General features: G+C 33.2%; 1 protein-coding gene and 1 long non-coding RNA gene across 4 annotated transcripts in view; both read right to left on the bottom strand.

Moving 5' to 3' along the window:
• ZEB1 (zinc finger E-box binding homeobox 1) overlaps positions 1 to 21,849 on the bottom strand; it is a 192,737-nt gene that overhangs the window by 122,313 nt on the left and 48,575 nt on the right. Inside the window, exon 1 of one of the 3 annotated variants that reach the window (XM_051961229.1) lies at positions 1,042 to 1,147. The exons of the other annotated variants lie outside the window; for them this stretch is intronic. The gene's annotated coding sequence lies outside the window, so the exon portion shown is untranslated. Of the gene's footprint in view, positions 1 to 1,041; positions 1,148 to 21,849 lie in introns of those variants that run through there. 3 annotated transcript variants of the gene reach the window in all.
• LOC127537898 (uncharacterized) lies at positions 10,718 to 17,286 on the bottom strand. The gene is made up of 2 exons (XR_007947639.1): positions 15,851 to 17,286; positions 10,718 to 10,814 (listed from the first exon to the last, which is right to left on the bottom strand). It is a non-coding gene; the product is annotated as an uncharacterized LOC127537898 (long non-coding RNA).

The raw sequence follows: 21,849 nt of genomic DNA, 5'->3' as shown, positions 1-21,849 counted from the left end.
TGTACTGCTTCCTGGCAGCCAAAGCAGTTCTTAAAGTGATTCCTACTGACACATTTCTAGTCTTTTAAAAAATCCTCAAGTTCAACCTGCAACTGTGTTCTGAGACGGAGAGAAGAGGCTGTGAGTTACTACTTCATTGAGGACTGATCATTTTGAGAGTGGCCAGCAGAACGTACAGCAAGAGGTTTTCTGTTGGTATCATCACCAACATTGCCACTGCACCTGAACAGTCTTCACCATTCTCTCCCTGCTGAATCGGCGTCTTCAGTAGACTTGTTATCTACTTGAGAAAACAGCCCTTGTTATTACCCCCTTCACTTACTGTTTAGTAGCAAGAAAAGGAGACTCCATTTGAGTAACTATATATAAGTTCAGATCCCACCTCAGAAATCACTTCACCATAACTTAGGAAGATGAGCCTTGAGACACTCTTGAAGGTTCAGAGGCTACAAATAATCTAAAGAGCTGATTCTGAATCTTTCTGAGCCATTTGAAAAATCTGTCTATCTTTCTATATTATGATCCTTTCTAGAGCAAAATTTAAGAAGAAAATATTTTCAGAAATGCCCATGATGATTTAGTGAATTTAAGTTAATTAAAGTTAATTAAATGGCTTTAATGGCTGACCTTTCAAAGAACATTTTGATAAATCAAAACTCAAATGTCATGAATCTATGAAGGAACTTTCATAAGAGCAACACCATTACCAACTATCAATTTAAATTTTGAACCAGTTGCAAGAGAAAGTGAAGTTTTTGCAAGAAAGTCTTTTTTAAAAATATATTATTTTAAAGGAACCCTCCCAACAAATTTCTAGAATAAAGATTGTGTCAAAAAATCAGTAAGGAATGTTACTTCTGCACAATGAAAAGGGACCACAGAAAGATGCTGGTTGTGACCTGATGTTCACAGTGACAGGTGTTTACTACCCTCTGGTGAGGGGGTTTAATCTAACAGTTAGAAGCTAGTCATGGCACATTCCACCATCAGTCACATGCCAGAGCATGGGTCTGGATTGTGCATATAATGTACGTGGCTTACCTTTAGAGAACAAGGTGGATGGGCACCAACAGATCAAGCTCTTACACCCCACACCTCCAACAACACTGAAAAAGATCTTCAGATCTTTCTTGGTGCAGGAGGGACATCTTTTTAATCTTCTTGTGGTGGTAGTTTAGAATTTTCCTGAGGAAGGAGAGAAGAATAAGAGATTATATTGGGGCTGTGACTTATCTGATCCAAGATGATGATTCTGGCCTGTAAAATTTAGTCTTTGAAGAGGTTGGCTCTAATAACAAGTAATATTTCCTAGAGAGCTACTTTTTTTCCTACCCACATTAAGCCTACATCCTTCAAATGAGTGCAAGTCTAGTATGTCACTAAAAGAACAGATGAGGGGCTGAGAAATGGGAAGGAACAATTGATGTCTGACCTGATGAACGGTCACACCTGGAATTAAACTCAACCTTCACATGACCAAGGCAAATTCATTCAAAAGCGGTAGAGACAGGGAAAACATGGGAGAAGCCCCACGGAACTCTTTTCTACTCCTCTCTTTCAAAGGAATGATCCAAGCCCTTGCCTGACAAAGGGCAAAAAACTCAAACAGCAAGCTGTGCTGGAAGCAGAAGACTAAGGAGCAGTCACCTGCAGACCAAGTCACTGCCAAGGGGATCTAAAGTTTCCATGTCTTCTTACTTTCGGGCAAGTAGTCACTGTTAGGGGTTGGGTATTCTACATTATTGGAATCCCATTCAGAGATATTTGATGAAACAAGCAAGTATTTTATAAAAATGCCAACAGCCACCTTATATGACCTAATATCCACACAGCTCCAAACATGAACCTGAAAACATCTGAGATAAAAAGAGCAGAAGGAAACTATGACTTTTCAAAATAGAAGAAAATAAAGCTTTGGAATAAAGGCCCAAGAAATCGCAAATTGTGCCTATAGCACATTACCATACATAATACTTTTCAATTAGGCAAAAAATAGAAAGACATATTAACACTGTATTGAATTTCAAACTAATTTTTAAACTTCATTTTGATAACATGGCAAGCTAGTTCAATTATTGAAAAGTAAATCTACTTTAGCAATACACAAAAAACCTCTATGTAGGGTTGTCTTATACCAGTAAATTATTCAAATAGTAACTTAAACCAAATTATCAATAAAATAATAGTAATAGCTAATATTTCTATAGTGCTTTAAAGTTTGCAAAGTTCCTTACAAATATGATCTCACTGATGTAAGATTTAATTTCGGGCCTCGTTGACTTGGCCCCGTATTCTATCCACCATACCATAACAGGTCCTCCCAAATACAGGGAGGGGAAGGGGAAAGGAAGAACAAACCTGTTGATTTGTCTTAAATACACTAGACACTATAAATCTTTGTTGGTTTCCTATGTATTACCTAGCATAGTACCTGGCACATTTGAAGCTCTTCATAAATGCCAAATTAATTGAATAAATTCTTTTTCATGTCAAAAGAGGAAATGGTTGGTTGATAAAACATAAGTGTTACAAAACAAATTCATTAAACTGGACAACTTTTAGCATTTCTTCTTTGATTCAATCACATTTGAAAGATGACACCTCCTCTTAGTTGACAGTCAATTTGAGTTCCAGAGATTCAGAACACCTATGTCCAAAACACAAGTTCTGCTGGGTCTTTCTTAGTTGGAAAAACTTGGCTGCCAAAGATGTCATCTAGGTAAGTGGAGGAGTTTAGCCACTAGGTAATAGATTTTTAGCCAGGCCAACCTACATATGTGAAGGGGTTATAATGTTTTGGTGTAGGATCACATTAATCAGGAAAAAGAACATTGTTGTGCTTCTTAACCATCAAAATAAAATAAATAAAATTTAATAAAGTTACTTCTTGTTAGCAAACTAAAGAAGGGGCATTCTCTTGATTTAGTAGGCTATTCTTTAGTAAACAGCCAATAGAAATGAGAAAGCAATTAGCTAATGTGTAAATTATATTTCCATTTATAATCAAATTGTCAAAGCTAATTTTAAAATATATTACACCTTGATTATATGAAAATTATATTTCACCAAATATTCTTAAATTTTTTAAGTGTTCCATTTTTGATTAGATGTCCAAGTTCAAATATTTCCTTTGGTTAACACTTCTGATCACAATAGAAAGTCTTAAACATTTAAAACATTAACTTAGATGATAGAAGTTCAAAGCACATTTCATCAATTTCCTGATGGTTTCATTCTGTGCAAATAATTCTTGATCTTTAGAATTTTTTGAAGGAAGGTAGGGACAAAGCAGAAGGTTGTCTGCTAAATGAAACGTGTTAGATTGTATTCCACATTATAGGCAAATGGAATCTCTAGAAGAGAATATAGATTTACTGAACAAATGGAATGGGGAATGAGGATCTGCTCTGGGGAGTAGGATCAACAACATTCTTTCAGCAGAACTGAACAAGGGATTGAGAGCAGATTTCATGGAATCTCTTCTTCATAAACAGTTGGCCTTTTACCAAAATTTACTAGAGAGTGTAAATAAGATTCATCTATTAGTCTTAGATCCAGAGGTTTTAGTGTTCTCATATATTGGCTCTGTAAAAATAGTTATATTAATAGTACTAACACTTCATTTCTTTCCCTTTAGTTACACAAAACTAGCAAACTGATGGTAGGGTGTCTAAAAATATACTTCTTGTTGTGGTTCCTCTTTTGGCATTTGCTCCTCCCTTCCTCCCTCCCAAATCACTAATAAACTTCCATATATATATATTTCTTTTGTCACTAATTTGTAGATATGTCCATGACATGTCCAAGGCTTCAGCAAAGTACTGATTGATCATGTATACCAATGTTGTGATTTTTTTCCCCTAACATTTGAAGCAAAACATTTTTAATCTTGTCGACATTTACAATAACTTCTATCACTTAGATGGCTATTATTAAGCTCATTTTTCTGCATTTATGTTTTATGTTTTTTTCTATAATAGCTAACATTACCATCCCCTTACATTCTGCATAGACAGAGCTAGTGCTTTTACATCTATTATTTCATTTGTTATTCATAACCTTCTATGAGTTCTATGTAAGTGGGTGAAGTATTTTTATTTTACATAGAAGGAAACTGACTTAAGTGATTTTTCTATGGTCATAAAATTAGTAAACAGTCAGACTAGACTTTATAACTCATAATTTAATGGTTTCTTTAACAATAATAAAGTTACATGATTCAAGAGAGAGTATGTGAAATTATTTTCAATTATGTCAATTCAGTTACCAATATGTTATATCATTTTGCTTATATTCATAATATAATAGCAAAATGATCAAGAATATTTACTAGAAATCCACAGAAAGTCAACAAAAAGAAATCTTACTGCCTAATAGGGTAATCTTGGGAAAATATTCCCTTGATCTAATCCTACTCATCACCCATATCTTCCTTAGAAGATATCCTTTCATATCTTCTTACAAAGATTCCTGCAACTAAGCCAAGAGATAAAAATCATAAATTCTATGTGACCAAAGTGTATTCTCCCTAATTATGTATGGCTTAACTGCATATTCACCTGTACTCTATATTCATTCAATTCAACACCAAAAGATTTTTTAAGTCTTCCTTTTGTACAAAGTAGTGTCTGCCCCGCTAAAATGTATTTTCCTTAAGATAGGTTCCCCTTAGTGGTCTTATTCACATCCAGGTATAAAATCAGGCATTGCAGGAAGCACTTTTCATGCTTTCAGAATTCTAGGTATCATTTTCTGGGGTCTGCCTGATCACTCACAACAACAGAATTCTATAACATGTCCAGGACTCAGCATGCTATGACATCTGTTCTACAGGGCAAGATTTTAGTTGTAAAGGAGAGGCTGTGCATAGAACATCTGAATCAGTTACATGTTGTAGTGTTTTTCACATGAGCAAACATATCATATTTTCCTGGAAGGTTAGGTTGGAAAGACTAATAAGGCAAGTGGTTATTTTCTGAACTGCTTTGAAGGCAGGAATATGAAACAGGTGAAGTCTCCAGACTTCCTTCAGAACTACTGCCTATTTAGTGTAAAATATAAAAACTATATCAATTCATACCTTTGTAGCAGTTGAATAGGTAACTAATATAACAAGCAATTTTCTAAGCATTAAGAGGACTGGAATTTGTAAGTTGATATCCACTGACCATTGAAAACTATAATTTATTTTAATAAGCAGTTGATGATTCAAGAAATTGCCTGCTTCCTGTCTCAACATTCATATCTTATATGGTTACTATCCCTACATGACCTATGAAGCTCCTTCCAAATCGTACTGCACCCCCCCCCAATAATTCTATGCTATCTAAGTGGCTCAATTTTTTTCCTTTCCTTTTTCTACTTCTGGTACACCTTTATCCTTATTCTCTAGTGCCTTTATGCTGCTCTTTAGCTTCTCAAAAAAGTATACAGTTCATTCAGACTGCTTAATCCATTTTGGCACATAGAAGGAATTTAATAAATGCTTACTGAGAGCAAGATTGCATATATTCAGTTAAACTTCAGAAAAAGTGCTATTATTAAAACAATTTTTTCAAGGTGAGACTGACAAGCTTCAATCAAAACATATGTTCATTTGAAAAGAGAAATTTGTGAATCCATTATTGATGTTTAGTTGATAATCTGTACATCTTCTTTCCTTATCTATCTGAAATGATCTATATAATCTTCTCTCTTGAAAAAGAGCTTCTTAACATCCTATTTTGGAAATAGATGATTAATCCATCCTATGTACTATATGACAGTATTGTCTCATCTGTATCTCAATTTTTAGTGTACTCTAAAACGGGGGAGGCAGAGAAAGCCAATAAATATTGTGAATATGATAAATTTGTCTTTATTTAGCAAACCTGCCCTTTCAACTGCACATGATTTTTAATGTATGTTATTTAACTACTCTCTTTTTAGTAAACTTATATTTACTTTTTGATTTTTATGTTAACTTTTATTCCATAGCAAGTAATTCTTACAAGGGAATAAAAATTTTCCATATTGTAATTTCAGCATCTTTCAATGCATTTTAGTTTTTACATACCTGACTATAAAAGTTTTCCTATTAATAGTTTTTTTTTTGGGGGGGGGAGGAAGGCAATTGGGTTAAATGATTTGCCCAGGATCATACAGCTAGTAAGTGCCTGAGGCTGGATTTGAACTCAGATTCTCCTGACTCTAGGACTAATGCTCTTCCCATTGCACCATCTAGCTGTCTCCAACTTCTTTTTCATAAAACATTTATTAATTTTGAAGATTAACCTTACTCCCAAATTGTTTTCAATTTAAGATGTTATAATGTTGTTCAAAACTTTTGAACTTAAGAATGAATTTCTTTGAGTAGTTATACATCTTCTATAATATCATTTAAATTTAACTCTACTGAATTCTTTTTGTATCCTTAAAACTTTTTTATAATTTAGGAATGTAACAGCATCTAGTAGAGAGTTCTCTTTGAATCAGCCATACAAGGGGCTTAAGGGTTAACAATAGTTTTTGATTCATATCATACTTTTCCTTTAAAAATTCTAAATATTTGTTATCTATAAAATATAGTAACATTAGGACAGAATTCTTGACAAAATCATAAAAGTCTGAGTTGGTAGGAGCACTATTCAAGAGATAGGTATCTAAATAGGTTTATTATTTTTTTTCTGTTATGGTAGATATGGTGGGCATGAGATAGAAGGGTAGAAAGGAATGGCTGTTAATGGTCTAATGAATCAGATAATCTGGTAGACTTAGAAGGAGTTTATGTATTTTGATAAGAAATGTTTCCAAATGCCTTCCCAAAAGATTACTATAAACTTACTAGTTGGTATCCTCATTTTTAGATCTCTCATCTTGACCATTTTTATACATAACACAACACTGGATCAAATTATATTCATTAGCAAAATTGGAATGAATAGTGATTACTGGTATAGCATTTTCTTGACTGAAGAATTTCTGTGCTTAATAATGCAATCCTTCTAGAATAGTTCTGTCTTTTTCGGTTCTTTTTTTGTCATTAGCAGTATGTTTTATGAAAATGATTAAAGGTTACAAATTTTTTAAAGGAGACTATGTATTGCTAGTCAGAAAATTTCTTTAACTTTTTTCCCATTGTGAGATAATAGAATAGGTATACAAATAATAATTTATAATGGCATATGAAATAATGAATTGTGTAATCTCAGTTTGGAATATAGAGTATGTACTTTCATATCAAGGTCCAATTTCCTTTTTAAAGTAAATTGAAAGATCATTCCATGAAGGATTTGTTCTGAAATTCTAATCTCTCTGGCATTTATATTTTATAGTTTAAACTCTGAAGAAAAAAAAGTTAAACTTAGGCAAACTAAAGCTGAGGAAGAAATAAAATTATCAACAACACATTTATATAGCTCTAAAACTATAGAATTTTTATAGCAGAAAAGGATTTTATGACATCATTGGTCCAACTTGCTCGTTTTGTGGATTGAGAAGGTGATACCCAGACACATCATTTTTTCCTGATCTCTTTAGAGTCTTAAAACTATAGGATTCCTTGATTCCTTCCTTCCTCTTTCTCTTCCCTTCTCTTCTCTCCCCCCTCCTTTCCTCCTTCTTTCCTTCTTCCTTACTTTCTTTCTTTCTTTTTTCTTTTTTGGTTTGAGAATAACTTATTGGTTGATTTTTCTGGGATTTAAAAAAAATTCTTGTTTTTTCAGCTTAGTATTTTATTTTCCCCCAATTATAATGTAAAAACAATTTTTAACATTCACTTAAAAAACTTGATGAGTTCCAAAATCTTTCTCTTCCTCCCTCTACATTCCTCCTCATAGAGAATGCAAACAATCTACATCAATAGAGGAAGAAGACATTCTATATTGAAAATATAAAAACACATAAGATTTTCAGTGAAAAAAATTTCAGAGAATCAAATTAAAATAAGCTTTTTTTACCTTTGTTTATTACTTTACCTTTTAAGAAAATATTTATAGATCAAAATTGTGAAACTTTTATATACTAAGACTTAACAAAAAATTTTAAGAAAAGGTACCCTTAGTGCTACTCTTATTTTTTCTTAAAAATTACACGTAGCTACATTTTTTGTCTAAAAATCACTTTACATGTCTTCCCAAGAAAATTAAATAAATCCTACTTATTCTTATATATATTTCAGTGTTTAAATTAAACCATGAAAACTGTTAAATACAGAGTTTTTTATCTTCTATGATGAAGATAATTTTGTTTTATGAGACCACGTTAAAATGTTGAAAACTGTTTATAAGGGGAAGAAACTGAATAAAAGTAAACTACAAAAAAGAACAAAATAGTGATCACCATATTTGTTGATTGAAAAGTGAAAAGGACTAGAAGTACATCTAGTCTTATATTCTGCTTCATGTAATCAATTCCCTCTACATCTCTTGGAGATGGATTTCTCCTTTTTCTGAATAAGATTAGTGACAGGTTATCTTTGCCCCAATTCTCCAACCTCTTCTTTCCAGGTTATATACTGCTACTTACTTTATCCATTTCTCCTATGGCAGTGGTTTTAAATATCACAAATGGAGAATTGTCTTCATTCAAGACTACTGAGTAACTTATCCAGGATCCCGCAGGAAGCAAAATGAAGAATCAGCATACTAAGCTTAGTCTTTTAATTCCAAATGCAGAAGGCTTCCCTTTGCAAAGCATTTTCTAAAGAGAACAGTATTTGCAGATTTCCTATTTCTGACATCTCTCTCCAACAGGCTATATTTCTTTAAAAATTACTAAGAGGGCTCTATAACTGGATCTGCAAATTTTTATAAGACTTAACTTAAAAGAGAACCTAGACATTTAAGCATTTCTTCACTTATTTCTTTTAAAATATGTTCTAAGTGTTCTAGTGTGAAGATTATACAGAGAAGATTTAAGCAAGAGAAATTCAGAAGTTTTTTTGTTTTCTGTCAACTTTTAGCAATATGCCATCCTCAAAATATTAGCCCATATTGTTTAAAATAACTAAAAGTGTTTATTATTCTTATCATTCTTCATATTTTCTCTAATCTTTTTGGGATGGAATTTTTCTAACACTGTATTTTATAGGTTCTTGTCATTCTTTTGAAATAATTTTATCTATCTAGCTTTTGCACTTGTCCTTAAAAAATCTGAGTTCACAGAATGTATGTGTAACTTCCTTGATTTCTTCAATCCCCATCCTGTCCTCCAAATCATGATAATTTGTAGGTATACTGTTCGAACAGTGTGTTTTAAAATTTCCTATCTTTCTGTATCCATATTTACTGATACATGTAATCTCTCTGCTAATAGAAGAGAAATTTCAGAAGGTTCAGAGAAAAGAAATGCCATCATCAAGATCAAGTGTTTTTTCATCCTCATGTCACAGGAAGTGAAAGTGAAAATCACAAGTTCTTTATGGATCAGAAGGCATTTCAGCCCTTTTGCTTCAAGATCTGTTTCTGACCCCATTAGACATGCCGTCTGTGCATACATTTGGCCCCCACTGTATTGCTTTCAGGTCTCTCCACCATGCTCCCACTCTCTGTTGCACTGATCTCCAAGCAGAGATGCCTCTTTTTGACCATACAGTGTTGCTAGGCTACCTTCACGATTCTGACTCATTCACCTTTCCAGTCTTATTATTCCCCTTTACATAGTGCTCTGGCAGCCAAACCAGACTCCTTGTTTCTCTCTAACATGACACTCTAGCTCCCAGATTTCTGGACCTTTGTGCATTTCCTGTAAAAGCATGGTTCAAATGTCACATGAGGTTCTCTATGACATTCTCCTATGTGACACCCCCACCTACCATGATTTATACTAATAGTCTATTGTTTCCCACTATAAACTAGAAGCTTTTTTGAGATCAGGGACTTTTTCATTTGGATTCCTAGCATCTAACACACCAGAAGGAATTTAATAAATGTTTGTTAATAATTTTTTCATGTTTGCTTGTCCTCTTGTACTTTAGATTTTTACAGGCTGTATCTAAACACTTTTCTCACTTGCTTTCAAATTTCAGTTTTAAAGGCCTCTTGATTAGATCAGCGAGTCATTTTCCAAACATGCCTTTCTTAATGTTTGAGAGAGACAAAATTGTCCCTAACCAGGACTGACATGTTAAGTTATATCAAGGAAAACAAACCCTGCCCTTAAGCACCCTTTCAAAATTCAGTTGTTTATCCCTCCATCCTCTCCTTTTTCTTCTAGAAATGAAAGTTTTAAGGCAGAAATGAAATGGTTCCTCTCTTTCTAGTTCCTTCTTTTTCCACCCAGGGGATCTAGATTCTTTCAGGGCAGAGGCTATTTTTCATTTCATTTGTATCCTTGGAACTCAGCACATAATAGATACCAAGGAAATGCTTGTTGTATTTGGATAAGGCTTTCATTATTGCTAAATTTTCTACTGCTGGAATAATTTGTTTTCATCTGGGTAAGCAGAAGTGGGCAATCTGAAAAGATTCTGTCATGGCCTGGATTCCTATTCCAGAAAGAGGCAACCCCTGCTTTCCAGGGAATCCTGTCTACAATCAGTTGTAGCCATACCTCTCAACATGAGGTCACCAACCACAAGAACATATCTCTTCCTCTGGACCACTATTAGTTTTTTTTTTTTTTTTTGCAACTGCAAAGACACTATTAAATGCCTGTGAATATACTTCATTGTCCAATGAAATGTACGGTGCTGCGCCTTTAGAAACCCAGATTTATCCTCTATGGGAAAGGACTCATACCTGTTGTATAGGACCACATGGTTCAGAGTTTCTCCCTGGTTTCCTCTTCATAGATTATTTCACTCCATCTGTTCAGTAACTCTTCATCCTGACAAACTGGAACACAGAGAAGCATTCTTCAAACCCTTAATTTTCTCCTTTAGCAAGGAGAACATCTTTCACTACAATTCATAAGTGCCTTCATCAGGGAGACAAATGTATCACAAACCCTTCAGATGACATATTTCCTTTCCTTTCAAGTTTTACCCTGGAAACTTCCCTTGAAAGTGTCTGCTTGTTTTAACTGGTTACTAGGATCACAAAGAGACTTTGGTAAGGCTATTTCTTAAGCCAGTCCCTATGTCTATGTCTCCTTATCTCCTTAGGGATAAGGAAACTCTTTCCAGTTTAGAGGAGAAGCAATATATTGCTTCCAAACCCTTCTCCCTGTCCTTTCTTCTATGCAATACTGAAAATCTCTCTGTCCACTGATATTATTTTAAATTATATCTTCCTGGAATGTTAAAAGTGCTAATCAGTTCAGGTTTTGAGAAGTGATTGTAGTTTGCTTAATCAGTTTAGGCTACCAACCTGACTAAGCCTCTACCTTATTGAGAACTTTGACAAGAATATTTCAAAATCTCGTTTTTTCTTCTGGAATCCCTTCTATTGCCTACTTTACTGGCTAGAAAGCTACAAAATATAGGACAGATTTTTAGAAAGGGACCATTCTCTGTAATGTGTTAGGAACAGACAGAAGAACATTATTGTAACTATAATGTGCTCCTCCTAAGTTGAAATTGAATAGTTTGTCCATGTGTGTGTTGACCTGTCTTGGGTACAAACCAAGGGAGATCTCTCTGGCTTCTTTTCTCAGAAGGTAGGTCATTTTATCTTTGTGGTCTGGATTGAGCTTTGTCTAAGGGCAAATTTAGAAATAACCTTAAAACTTATAAATTCAAAGAATGACTTAAGATATTGGGATCTTTAAATATTAAATCACTAGAAATGCTACAGATTTAAGGCCAAAGAATGTTAATGGATTTTATTGATTTTTAAGTACCTAGAGGTAAATTTCTTTTACTACATATTCTGTATGTAATAAAGTATGTATTCTGTCAAGTTGCATAAATCTGTATATTATACTATGTATACAAATAATTTGCATTATAGCTTTGTACGTGAGTTCTTAGGTTCCTAAAGAGCCCCAAAGAGGAAAATATTACATAAGTGTAAAAAAAAAAAGATCTTGATCTTTTCATTTCTGAATTGTACAGGATAAGATATGGTACATGGGAGAATAGTTATAAAAGCATGTTTGACAACATGTCTTTATGTGGTTGACTTTATGGAAAAGGAGTATAAATTAGCTAATGCATAAAAATAAGACATACTCTGAAAGAGAATGGTCTTTATTCAATCAGTATGAATTGGTTCATATGCAAATACAAGTTTCTTAAACAACCTACAAAATTCAACATTCTGTATATTAAATTTTCTATCAATAATAATGGGGCATCTTTCTATTTCAATTCAAACATGGCCTTGGTGAAATTCAGGAAGACAATGATGCTTTATAATCAATACCTTCCCATCACTTCATTTGTAAACATGGCACAATACTGATAAATATATTAGATTTAAGGATTTTTTCCCATGCCTTGGAACATTACCTGCTATTAGGCAGCTAAAGATATACATTAAAAATCTGGCTGAAATTTGGGGGTCTTATATTTTCAACAAATTCTATAGTTTTCATTAATTGAGGGTTAATCAAAATAGAGATAAGAAATACCATTCTTTCATAACAACTGTTTTTCAGACTGTCTGGTCCAGATGCCATTTTAACCACAAACTAAAGAAAGATCTAAGCTCCTGGTAGAAGAGCTTAAAAAAAATAAAGATAGCTAGGTTAATGCATTTTCATACGAGATATTTTAATGAGTGAATAACTGAAATTTTCATTAAGCAGGTTACATTATTCTGGGTGAAGATTGTTTTGGGGGTTAGTTTCAGGACATTTTCTTTTAAAGGTTTTTTTTAAAATATAAACCCTAGATTTAAAAACCAACCAAGCAACCAACCCTATAAGTACTCCTCTGCTATTCTGTTCTTATTCACTCACACACAGTCACATGCAACCTTTTTGCTTTACACCAGTAACACAGAATTGTTTAAATTAGTAGCTTCACTAATTTTTTTTTAAATCAGTCTCAAATAATCCCCAAACAGGTATGTATCAATTCTACTGAAAGTTATGCAATCTACATATCAAAATGGGCTTCATCACTGCATAAGAAAATTAAATTTATTCTTTCATTAGGTAACCTAAAAATACAAGGCTTTTCTATGTTTTGTTTAGATTGGCTTTGGGCAATTTTCAGGTTTGCTTTTCTACTTTTAAATTTAATTCAATAAAAATACTATCATAAAGAAAGGCTTTCTAACAGGAGATGAACATCTTCAGATATATTATACTTGAGCATTATTGTAAAAGTTTTTTCCTCCATAGTGATTATCCAACTTAGTTATTTATAATCATATATATCTGTTCTTCCCATAGTTCTATCATGTAAGACTACAAAAACAATTTATTAGGTATTAGTTTTTTCTTTTTCATAGTCCCAATCTCAATTTCTATTCATCCATTTCTGTATCATTACTCTTTTAAATTCTTATTTCTTCTGAAAGCAAGACCCCCAGAACTTATTATTATATACTAAGCTGACATTTTCAGGATGCTCACATTTTGATATCTTTACTTAAGATAGGCCCAAGCTTGGAACTGCATTTTTTTCTGCAGTGAAAATTAAATTAGTTAGAATTCCTGCCTGAAGAGTTACTTATGAGCAAGAAATATTTTTGGTATACATCACAAACTAATGTGTCATATTTATATTCTTGCTCCATCTGACTATTTTGCATGTGTGAATCTTTATGTGTGAGGATTAGAATAATCCCAGCACACTAGCTTCTCTCTTTCAGCAGGGTTCAAGGAAACTGCCCAGGTCTTTAAGTTGAAAAGCCCAAATCTATTTCTTACTTGCCAGTCTAATAGCTCTTTTCCAGGTTTATCTGGAAAATAATAAATCCAGACATCAACACAAATTAAATTTCATATACTGATGTGGAATACTTTACAACTGATTTTAATTTTGATTAAAGCATTTAAAAAATGCATAAAAAAGTATTTACATTGCTTTGACTTTTAACATGACTTGCATATTATATACTAGGAGAAGATATAATAAGTGTCAAATCTATCAAAAGTCCTGAACTGGATAAAATCATCTTTGGATTCAGTATACCTCTGAGACCAGCCACTGGGAAGAACTTATTAGCCCAACTGAAGCAGTACAACCTCTATTTTCAGAGGTTTAAAGCGCCAACAAATCTATTCTAAGAATCTGAGGGATTTTTTAACACCTCATAAAGTCTTTTAGTTTGTCCTACCAAAATGTTAATAACTGGCTATTAAGCTGTTGAGTCTAGAATTTCCCAGAAATGTATGTCATATAAGTTTAAAATAATTATTTTGATTCTTTCTAACTTGAACTGAAGCCCAGGGCCTTAACTTCTTACAACATAGTAAGTTTCTAATTTTCTTGATGTTCAGAAAAATTCTGTCTACCACAAAAGCAAAAGTTAGCTGAGTAAACTAAATTATCAGTTATAATTTTAAAAAACTTAGGAAAACTGAGGTAAATTAAGCCCAAACACATTGACCAAAAACAAAAAGCAAAAAACTCTATCCAAATGGCAACTGTAACAGCTGAATTCTTAAGCTGCTACTCTGATAAAAGTACTCTAATATTTTCCAGAGCAAGAGATCTTAGTGCCTTATAAACTAAAAAAGTCTTTGAAAATATACTCTTACCTATAAGGTAAAACTAGAATAATGCTATGATAAGGCCTCCATATTCATCATTAAGAAATTTAAGATTTCTTAATCTTATAGCAAATGCTTACAAATTCTGAACCCAAACTGTTTTAAAATATTTGAAAGAACAGAACTAACTGAACTCACAAAATTTGAGGGGTACTATCCATTTAGTTATTTCCTGCTACCCCTGATTACCTGAAATGCCATGCTATGTGAGTGTTCCAAACACTCACACTCTCATTAAGATCTGACAAGTATTAGAACCTGAGCAGGCTTAACCAATTTTGATATGGTAACATTCTTTGAGAAGAGCACAAGTTATTACATAAATTGGAGAACAGGAATAGTTAGTAGACACCACCTGCTAGTTTCCTAAACACTATGAGACAGAATTCGTCAGAAAACCTACCAAGTCTAGGGAAAGTGAACCAGCTTCCCCTGCTATAACTGAGGACTGTTACCTCCTAGGAAAAGATACTGTACCAACCTCTACAGAAGTTAAGGGGAAAAAAAGATGAGAAAAGGAAACTTTTTTAGAAAGAGAATTTATAGGTATATGGATAAACAAGGGCTAAAATGGTATGAATCTGGTGAAAAATATAGCCAAATTTTTTCATAGCATAACTGAATTGTTTGGGTTTTTATGATGTTTTCAGTTATAGTATTGCTACTGAGTTTTTTTTGGGGGGGAATGTTCATCTTTAGTTCAGTTTTGCTTATGTTTTCCCATAATGGTATTAAGGTAATGAATTTTAAATCTTTGATTTTAAAAGGCTTACTAATATTCATGGTATAATTTTATTATATCCAAAAACAACTCCCCCCACTAATGGAATGACTATTTATAACAGAAATTTTAAAAAAGGAAGCTTCATGATAGCAAGCCAAAGTAATTTTTATTCAGTAATAAGGAATACTTATTGTTGTGCTTAAAACAGAACTAGACCAATCTGTCAAGATTACTATAGCACAACCTAGTCCTAATAAAAACTGATCTTTAACTAAATGGCAAAAATAAAGATTTAAAATTGATGATATGTTTATCTCACATACCAATTGAATCCATCACTCAAGTATAGTTGATACGTTAAAATGTTAAATATGTTATATTGCAATTACCAACATAATACATTCTCATTCCATAAAAGCATTGATGTTTTATTACTCATGTTTTAATCATTGAAATAAGCAAGTATTAAGATACATCAGTAATATTCCTATTTGAAAATAGTTATTTTACATAAATATAGTTAAAATGAAAATTTCTTACCCTTTGATTTCTCTTCGATGACTAGTCATTCCTTTAGACTTTCTTGATAGGGCCCGCCTATGTCAAGCAGATAGTAGCCAATCACAAAAATGGCATTTGGATGCTCAAATCTTCAGACACGTGTCCTTTCGGCCAATTGCCAGTTGAGAATTTAAACTGAAAACTAAATTACCCAGACTTTATTAAGATGCTCCCAGACCCACCAAATGTTCAAGAGAGAAGAATTTGTACTAATGGAAACTGAAAGCAAAGGATCTTCTCACTAGTTTTTCTTCCTTTTAGGCTCAAGAAACAGAAGATAGAAACTGAAAATAAACAAATGGGTAATAAAAATAGCCTCAGTACATATTTTGTGAGGATAGAGTTTGAATAAATCATTGACAAAACTGTTTCCCTCAGTACCCTGCAACCTACAGTTATGTAAAACAAAGATGGCATATTCACTGGCATTTACAAATTAAACACATTCTATTACAAGTATTGTAAAAATATAATCAAACATAAATACTTTTTAATGTGGGGCTAAATGTCAAAGAGATTCTACAGCATTCTTTAGAGAAGACTACTACCCTCAATTTACCAACTAGTTGAACTGTTATATCCTTATTAACTATTGATGGTTGCCATAAACATATTGCACAAAAGCTGTAATGAATATTTTGATGGATTTTCAATGCCAAAAACATGGGGTATATTATTATCATCATTATTAGTTTGGTCTTAACTATCAGTACATTTCTCACAGTGACTCACTTTGTCTACCTGTAACTCCTGAGAAAGATGAAGAAGCAAAGTATTTCATCTCTTGTTCTACTTTCCACGATAATCCTACTGCTTTAGTATGGTTTTCAGTTTTATATTACAGATCCCTAAAATAATTCATCTTGCCTTTAGTACAGTAGTAGCTTACTTCAAAGCATAACTGCTATGTACTTTGTCATTTTCCATTCTCATCATATACTCAGTTCCATGAAACAGAATAAAAATGACAACAGTCAGTATCAGTGGACCAATTGCACTTCACATGTTAAAGTATCTATCCATGGACAATCCTTACCATTGACAAAGTTGGTCCCATATGTGAAGCACAGAACCTCTATATTCATATGCAGAAACTGCATGATTGCTAATGTAGCAGAGTGAAAGCACAGATTACAAAATTATCTAGACTTGTGAAAAAAATGAGACATTCATATAATACTTACTTATCTACCCATTCCATATCTAGTACCAATTTCTCCCTTAACTGATGTAGCACCATGGAAAACAGTTGAGACGCAGATGGGCAACAAATGAGAGAAAATCAGAGATGTTTCATAAAGTAGAGAATCCACTTTTCTTGTCTGGATCTTGCTCCACTGAAGCAAGGCAATCCAAGAGTAGATAAATAATTTTCATTGAAAATTCTAACCAGAAGTTAATATTTAAGGAACATTGAAAAGAACAAATGAAAATACAGTTTATAATCTAATAGTGCCCAAAATACATAAAGACCAATTTAAAACAAAAAGCACAACCAATCATATTATGTAACTTTGGTTTTATGAACTGAAGTGAATCTCAAAGATCATTTTACCAAACTCTTTCATTTTACAGATGATGAATTTAAGGCTTGTCTAAGTTCACACATGGCCAGGCATTGATAAAGTTGAAGAACTAAAAAGAATCTTAGGGGCTATAGGAGCCCAAACTTCTCATTTTACAGATGAGGAACCTAAGACCCAGAAAGGTAAATGGCTTGCTAAAGGTTTCATAGGCAGAAATTAGCAGAGCTAGATTCTGAACCTAGATCTTATGATCCTAAATTCAGAATCCTTTCTACTGCCCAATACTGCCCATTTTGTTGGCTCTCAGGTTCATCATACTTCTACCACACCATTCTGCTATGTGTTACCAGAAAAAGAATTTAGATTTAGGAGCAGCCTTAAAATAAGAGAGGTCATCTACAGCAACAGTGTGTACATCAAGAAACTCAAGTCTGCGTAGGAATGACTTGCTCACACTAACAATAAAGATACAAATCTCAGTTCTTTTTACCATTCTGCGCAGACACGGATATGGGGTTTACTGGAGTATGCTCTTCTTTAAGAAGCAAATTTGAATCAATCATAGCACATATAGTTATTTTCTTCTCGTTCAGCCTGATGAGAACCTCAAAGAAAATGACATTAAATCCAGGGCAAGGATGAAGTTGCCTAGATTTTCACAAGCTAGAAGAGATCCAAAGAGAAATTTCTTGGCTAATTTAGGTTAGGAAATTAAAGTAGAGGCAATGCTGCCTTTCTGAACTGTATTTATCTTTACAAATGTCCTAATTATCAAAACTTGGTTCCTAATACAGAAATCAAGTCAACAAAACCATGGGACAAAGAATATGGATCAAATTCTACTAAACAAAGGGTATTATAAAGAATTCTGATCTACAAAATCTCTTTTGTACTCCCCAGGATGGTTTGCTAGTCCTAACTGATGACAACAAATTCTTTAGAATAGGGCTTTTGTGACTGTATCCAACAGTCATTTTTGAGGAAGAACCTAATGGTGGACTCTTGATACTGTCAAGAAGTAGCCATGTTAATCTTTTCTCTGCTTATTTTCAAACATGGCAATCCTAGCTGCCAGTAAAAACTACTGACATAGCCACATCAGAAATGTTAGAGAAGGAAAGAGAGATGTAAGACTGTCATTCTCTCTGCTTGTAATGTTTTCCCATTCTCTGTTTTATGGATCCTTTAGTTCTTTTCAAGGCCCAGCTCAATGATTCTCTTGGAGATAAGTGCTCCCCCTCCCTGAAATTCTTTTGTATTTACTTATGTGTTCATGTGTTGTTTTTTCCCTGGAGTTTGTAAACTTCCCAAAGGCACATGCTGTTTACTTTTATCTTTATATTTCTAGGATCTATTGAATACCATGGACACAACAGGTGTTAAATATTTGCTTGTTAAATTAAATAACCTCTTTACAGAATTCAAAGTACTTCTTTTCAATTGGTAATTCAATACAACTTAAGTTATTAGTGTTTCATCTTTAATGCTTACAGATTATGAATGTCAGTTCCAAGAAATAAAGAAAAGGGTACCCCCCCCAAATTTGTTATAACAGGCTTGAACACCATAAATAAATTACTTTATTCTTTCTGGTATTTCATTTTACTCAGTTCTTTACAGATGATTCTAAGTTATTACCCAGGATACTCCAACTCAGGCCAACTAGCATTTGTTAAGTACTCATTACATGCCACGCAATATGCCAAAAGTGGAGGATGCAAAGGCAAGATCACTATCCTTATCTTCAGGGAGTTCACATTCTAATGAGGAATACAATGTGTAAATAACTGTAGATATAAGACAGACACAAAATAGAGGGAAGCTCATCTCAGAAGGAAGACTCCAGGACCTAACAGGGTGGTAGGACAGACCAGAAAAAGAAGATGGGATCTGAGTTGAGGAGGGAGTTAAGGAAGGAGAGACAGAGATGTGGAAAGAGGGGATTTCAGGCATGGAGGTCAGCCATTGACTAGTCATGTTTGGGGTAAAATAACTTTTACTGGGTGGCAGACATTGTGCTAAGCACTGGAGACACATGAATAAAAAAGAAACAGTTCTCCTTCTGAAGGAGGGCTTATCCTAAACACAGAAGTAAATACAAAACAATTTCAGAGAGGAGAAGTACTAACAACTAGAGTTTGAGCTACAATTCCAGAGTCTTTCCTGGACTGCAACAAGATTTACACTTAAGCTTGTAACATGAGTTCACAGAAAAAAAGAATATTATGAATAAGTATTAGTAGAAATTCCAAAAAGAAAGGTCAAATTGGGATTTTTCTAAGTTCTAAAGATAAAATTAGCCATGGTCTAGCTTCTTCAAGTTACAATTCACAAGTTATATCTAGTAAAGAATAACAAGTAAATTAGTTTATTTTATTTATCGAAACTTTTTTATTTTTAAAACATATGCAAGGATAATTTTTCACCATTGACCCTTGCAAAATCTTGTGTTTCAATTTCCCTCCCTTTCTTCTACCTCCTCCTCTCCTAGATGGCAAGTTATCCAATATGTGTTAAAACATAGTAAAAAAAAAATTATACACACACACACACACACACACACACATATATATATCCAATATAGGCATACATATTTATATAATTATCTTGTTGCACAAGAAGAATCAAATCAAAAAGGAAAAAAATGAGAAAGAAAATAAAAGTTCAAACAAACTGACAAAAAGAGTGAAAATGCTATGTTGTGATCTATATTCAGTTCCCACAACCCTCTCTTTGGGTATACATGGCTCTATCACAAGATCATTGGAACTGGCATCAATTATCTCATTGTTGAAGAGAGCCACGTCCTTCAGAATTGATCACTGTATAATCTTGTTGTTGCTGTGTACAATGATGTCCTAATTCTGCTCATTTCAGTCAGCATCAGTTCGTGTAAGTCTCTCCAGGCCTCTCTGAAATTATCCTGCTGATTGTTTCTAATAGAGCAATAATATTCCATAGCATTCATATACCTCAGCTTATTCAGCCATTCTCCAATTGATAGGCATCTACTCACTTTCCAGCTTCTAGCCACTACAGAAAGGACTGCCACAAACATTCTTGTACATACAGGTCCCTTTCCCTTCTTTAAAATCTCTTTGGGATATAAGCCCAGTAGAAACACTGTTGGGTCAAAGGGTATGCACAGTTTGATAACTTTTTGAGCATAGTTCCAAATTGCTCTCCAGAATGGCTGAATGCATTCACAATTCCACCAACAATGTGCCAGTGTCCCAGTTTTTGAACAACCCCTCCAACATTCAGCATTATCTTTTTCTGTCATCCTTGCCAATTTAAGAGGTGTGTAGTGGTATCTCAGAGTTGTCTTAATTTGCATTTTTCTGATCAATAATGATTTAGAGCACCTTTTCATATGACTAAAAATGGTTTCAATTTCTTCATCTGAAAATTGTTCATATCCTTTGACCATTTACCAATTGGAAAATGGCTTGATTTCTTATAAATTTGAGTCAAATTTCTATATAAAGAAAATTTGTTTTAACAGGACACAAGTCATAGTTCACATAAATAAAAATTATTCGACATATCTCCATTAAATGGGCAAAAAAGCTTAAAAACTAGTTTTGACTCAGTCTGTGTGCTTTGCTCTTGACTGCCATTTATTACAGAAACAGAACCAAAGATTTTATCACTTAAAAATAAAATCTTTTTATTGTCATTGAAAAATTTTAATTACAGAGATATGGGTAAGTTTTAGAAGCTTAGTTACATTCTACACAGACACTAAGCAATATAATTTATCATGTATATTTGAAAGAATTGTTCTTATGAATTGTATATTTGAAAGAATTGTTCTTATGAATCTAACTAAAACTTTCTAGTTAACTGAAAATACTCTATCACAGAGTGACAATTATAATAGCGTTTTAAAAAAGATATTTCACTAGCATTGTAACAAATATTTTAGTGGAGTATAGAGGGCATATCTACTCAGCACAGAATACCAAAAAATCATTTTTTTATCTTTCCAAGAACAAAGCTGCATTAAAAGTATAATAATAATTTTCCCTTAAGGTAATAATTCCTGCAGGGAAAAAAAAATGCAACAATAATAATGAGCAGGTTCATTCATGCACCACTTCTAGCAAGGAACCCTGAATGTCAAAATGAAAAATCTGACTTTTTCTATACAATTTGTGCCTTTATAATTTTAGTGATGCTGGTTTCTAGAGGGATGATCTTATTTAAAGAGAAACATGTAAAGATGTTGGATCAATTTATATAAAGCTTTACAAATATTGCGACAAGAAGCAGTGACTTAAAACAGAAAAAAGCATTTGTCAAAAATAATCAGTTGTACTAATACCATAACTATATTAAATGCTTATCTTTTTCCTCAATCTTTCAGAATGGCAAAGATTAATAATTAAAGAAAGCTCCCATGTAGAATGAAAATAGCTGTCACTATATTACCCCTTCTATCTTATCCTT

The sequence above is a fragment of the Antechinus flavipes genome, chromosome 5 (genome assembly GCF_016432865.1).
Source record: "Antechinus flavipes isolate AdamAnt ecotype Samford, QLD, Australia chromosome 5, AdamAnt_v2, whole genome shotgun sequence".
Classification (NCBI taxonomy): domain Eukaryota; kingdom Metazoa; phylum Chordata; class Mammalia; order Dasyuromorphia; family Dasyuridae; genus Antechinus; species Antechinus flavipes.
This window is presented reverse-complemented; position numbering and strand designations above follow the sequence as displayed.